The sequence below is a fragment of the Sturnira hondurensis genome, unplaced genomic scaffold (genome assembly GCF_014824575.4).
Source record: "Sturnira hondurensis isolate 20B ecotype Veracruz unplaced genomic scaffold, ASM1482457v3 Scaffold0001221, whole genome shotgun sequence".
In the NCBI taxonomy this organism is placed as follows: Eukaryota; Metazoa; Chordata; class Mammalia; order Chiroptera; family Phyllostomidae; genus Sturnira; species Sturnira hondurensis.
In genome coordinates this window covers 4,823,070-4,827,875 of record NW_028073852.1, presented here as the reverse complement: position 1 = coordinate 4,827,875, position 4,806 = coordinate 4,823,070, and positions in this window count along the sequence as shown.

Sequence of the window (4,806 nt, the reverse complement as noted above, 5' to 3'; positions counted from 1 at the left end):
CTCGATCCACTGAGCCACACCAGCCAGGCCATGCTTCTCTTAAAATTAGGTCCTGACCTGATCTGCAGAACAACTGATCTTTCTGATCAAGGAAACGAGAGCCCCTTTGAGTGCTACCAAGGAGGGAATACGATGCTCACCAAAGGCACGGGCTGAAAGGTTCACAGCCACACTATGCACTGGGTCAACAGTAGAAGGGATGTTGGGTGTGTTCACACACTGGAATATCATATCGTCATCAGAGTGAACACACACATACACGTGCAATCACCCTATAGCAACGTTTATGAATCTCCTAAACACGATCATTGGGCCACAAAGCCAGACAGAAAAGAGTGCAGCTGTGTGACTCATTCGGATGAAGCCCCAGAACCGCCAGAACACACGCAGGCAGCCAGAAGACAGGAGGTGGAAGGCGACTTAGTCAGCAGCGACTAGAAGGAACTTGTCCAACACCATGGCTCCTTGGGCCCAGGGCGGGGGCAACATGGAGGGCCTCTGGGGATGGTCACATTTCTTGCTTGAGCTGGGGGCCCTTGGCACGAGCGTGTTCTGTTTGCACAAAGTTCCTGAACTGTGCACTTTAGTGTGTGGACTTTAGGTACGTACTTTATGCATCAAAGGAACGTTCTCATGACATATGTGCATCTGAAATGGTAGCACGTATGTCATGCTGGCTAAATGATGGTGTCTCGTGGGGGTCCCAGGTAAAAAAATGGGTGGGATATTTTATACTTCGTTAGCAGCCAAACGATCCCCCATCTCAGTCAATTATCGCAGGACAGGTTTGCTTTTGGCTCTGGTAATTTTCAGTACAAGTAAGTGGAGTGCTTGTCCATTTTGTTTCTCAGGGGTGCAGGCTATTCCCACCTCTTATGACAATATTGGTTGACCGTGGTCTCTGGGGTGGAAGAAGGGGCTATCATTCAAAAGGCAAGGTTGGGGCCAACTCTTTCCTCAGGGCAGGATTAATCCCAGAACTCAGGATGGTGTTGAGAGCCTGTGGGACTGACTGCACGTGTTGGGAGGAGGGCTGGCAGAAGGAGGTGGAAGGGGTGACGTTGGTAAAATCTTTCCAAGCCATTACATACATGTGTATTTTGTTCTTTAAACAGCCGCCTCTCATTCCACTGGGTGGCTTTGCTGTGACTGACTAGTCCTGCATCCGTGGCTGCCCAGGCTTCTGGTTCCTGGTGAGAGGGTCAGCGCCCTCTGGGCATCGCTCGTGCTGACCGCAGCTCAGAGGCCAGACGGAATGTGGGGAGCGCTGTCTGAGGGCTCTGCTGAATGAGTGGTGGCAGGAAGGCCAGAGAAGCCAACCAGAGGAGTAGCACCATTCTGCTCGAAGTCCTCTGGTTTTTCTCCTTCCATAGTCCCTCTGTGTGCGTGGGAATGTCGTAGCGACGTCCCGAAACTGCACACTCAGCAGGGACCAAGAGAGCTCAGGATGAGCAGAGCAGGGAAACTGTACAGGGAGAGGGGGAGGGAAGGGACTTCCTGGAGTTTCCTCCATGTGGGTGTTTTTCTCTCCCTCCCACCCGTCCCCCAGCAAGCCCCAGTACAGAAGCTCCAATTCCAGCTGGAACTGAGAAGGAGCTGGTCCTTCTGACCAGGGGGACCACGGTGTGAAGACAAGTGGGAGAACCATTGCATTTACCGGTCTTTTTCCCTCCTCTGCTTGTCCCGGGTGCTGACCAAGCACAGGAAGTGCTCAGCAGTTGGGGAGAGAAAAGACAGGCTTTCTGGCTCAAGCACCAGGAGGGGGAGTAGAAGGCTCTGGAAGCTGGGAGGGGCTGCTGAGGAGATCAGGAAGTAGAGAAAGCTTAAGAAAGGGAACCTGGACTCTCCCAGACCCAAGTGTTGGCAGATGGCATTGTTCCTTGGCAGATCCTTCCCACTGCAGCCATGGGCAGGCACCATATCTGAGTCTCCATCAACGTGGCTAATACCATTTCCCCACCCTCGAGATTCCCTGGGACTCTACCCAACTCATGGGCCCATCCAAAATGCCTCTCCGGGATTTCTACACAAACTACTGATCTGGGCTCCTGCTGGAGACTTTCCTAAAATCTCTCAGAGGCCCACAAATCCCAAACAAGCAGCATTTGACCTCGGCATGCCCTGTACATCTTGCTCAGGGGGCCCAGGCCCGGCACTCACAGCAGCTGGGCTCAGTTTGCAGCCTGGGCTCCCTGGGCACCCCTAAGCCCAGCACAACGAGCAGCCACCTGCAGATTTTTTTGTAACTTATGCCAAATGACCCTGGGCAGTGCCCAGGCAAGGGCTGATCTTGGCCTGCACCTCCCCGGAAGTCCCAGGGACGGCAGTGCACCAGGTGGCCAGCTTCGGAACATGCCACAGCACCACCCGACCACCTTCACGAGTGACGCACCAAAGGGGTGGACTCGGTAGGCACAAGAGCCCCCCTGAAGTGAGTCCTGCTCTGCTGTGTGGGGTCGACCCCTGTGCAGCAGCTTCTCCCCTGCAGCCCCTGCTTCTTGTTGTATCCAGTCAGCCTGGCAGGGGTGGAGTCCACCCTCTCAGGGGCTTGCCAGCAGCTTGAGTGTGGGAGGAGAGTGCACACAGCCTACATGGGGGGCACACCTGGAGTCCCCAGCTTGGGTGAGTAGGGAGGCTGTGCCACTGGGCCCTACAGGACCCCTACTGCGTACAGCCACCCCACCAAGAATGCGAGACATATCAGCTCTACCTAATACACAGAACCAGGCACAGGGAGGCCCCCAAAATGGGGAGACGAAGAAACATGACCCAAATGAAAGAGCAGGAGAAATCTCCACAAAAGGAAAAAAAATGGAGGCAGGCAAACTACCAGATACACAGTTCAAAACAATGGTCATAAGGATACTCAGGGACTTAGAGAGAATTTCCACAGCATAAAAAAAATACATAAAAACTACAAAAAAAGAACAAGTCAGAAATGAAGAATGTAGTAACTGAAATAAAGAATAATTCACTAGAAGGAACCAATGGCAGATTAGACAAAGCAGACGACTGCACCAGCAATTGGGAAGACGAGGTGGCAGGAAATGCCCAATCAGAGCAGCAAAAGGAAAAAAAATTGATGAGGATAGTTGAAGAGAAGTCCAGACCACATTAAGCATCCCAACATCCACATCACACGGGAACCAGGAGAGAATGAGCAAGTGCTTGGGAACCTATTAGGAGAAATAAAGACTGAAAACTTCTCCAACCCAAGGAAGGAAAAAGACACACAAGTCTAGAAAGTGCAGAGAGTCCCAAACAAGATGAACCCAAAGAGACCCACACCAAGACACATTATCGTGAAAATGATGAAGGTTACAGGCCAAGTGAGAACCTTAAAAGCAGCAAGACAAGCAGTTTGTTACCTACAAGGGAGCTCCCATAAGACTGTCAGCTGACTTCTCAACAGAAACTTGACAGGCCACATGGGATTGGCAAGAAATATTCAAAGTGATGAAAAGCAAGGGCCTACAACCAAGACCACTCTACCCAACAAGGCTGTCACTTAAAATTGAAAGACAGATAAACAGCTTCCCAGACAAGAAGAAGCTAAAGGAGTTCATCATCGCCACCAAACAAGTATTACAAGAAATACTAAAGAGCCTTCTTCAAGAAGAAGATTTGAAAACTTAAAAATAAGAATAATAAAGTGGCAAAAAATATCTATCTATTAACAACTACTTTAAAATGACTGTTTAAGGATTTTATTTCTTTATTTTTAGAGAGAGGGAGAAAGAGAGGGAGAGAAACATCAGTGTGTGGTTGCTTCCCACACTCCCCCTACTGGGGACCTGGCCCTGACTGGGAATCAAACAGGCAACCCTTTGGTTCACAGGCCAGCACTCAATCCAGTGAGCCACACCGGCCAGGGCTCTGTCAACAACTGCTTTAAATGGAAATAAATTAAATGCTCCAGTCAAAACACAGGGAGGCTGAATGGATGAGAAAACAAGACTCTTACATAGGTCATCTACAAGAGACTCACTTTGGATTGAAAAACACTCATGGACTCAAAGTAAAATGATGGAAAAAGATAGTTTTTGGAAATGAAAATGGAGAACAAAGCTGGGTAGCCATACTTATACCAGAGAAAATAGACTTCAAAACAAAGGACATAACAACAGCCATTCCACTTCTGGGTATTTATCCCAAGAGCCTAGAACACTAAACCGAGAGACACCACTGCAGCCTTATTTACAGCAGCCAAGGGCGCCCGTCGGCAGAGGAGCGGGTGGGAAGCAGGGGCAGGTGCACACACTGGATCGCGGCTCGCTCACACACGGGGATGAAATCTGCCATCTGCAACCACGTGGACGGACCTAGAGGTATTTTGCGGAGTTAAAGACGTCAGACAGAGAAAGACAAATGCCATATGACTGGCTTAGATGTGGACTTTCAAAAACAAAGTCAGTGAACGAGCAGAATAGAAGCAGACGCGTGGATACAGAGAACGTTGGGATGGTCGCCAGACGGGATGGGGTGGGGGATGGGTGGAGAGGATGAAGGGGTTGAGAGGTGCAAACAGGTCCTTAAGGAATAGGCATGGGGGCGTGCAGTGCAGGGTAAGGAACACAGTGAATAGCATGGTGGGAACTGTGGGTGCTGTCCCATGGGTGCGAGATGTGTCAGGGTTGTTTGTCTCTTCATGGGGTTTTGCACTTGAAGCCACTATGACCTTGTATGTCAGCTGTACCTGAAAAATAAAAAATAATTTTAAGAAAGGAGAGAGAGGGACCCTGGAACTTCCAGGCTTGCCCCCAGCAATGCATGCCTGGCCAGGCCTGAAGAGAATACCCAGGGCTG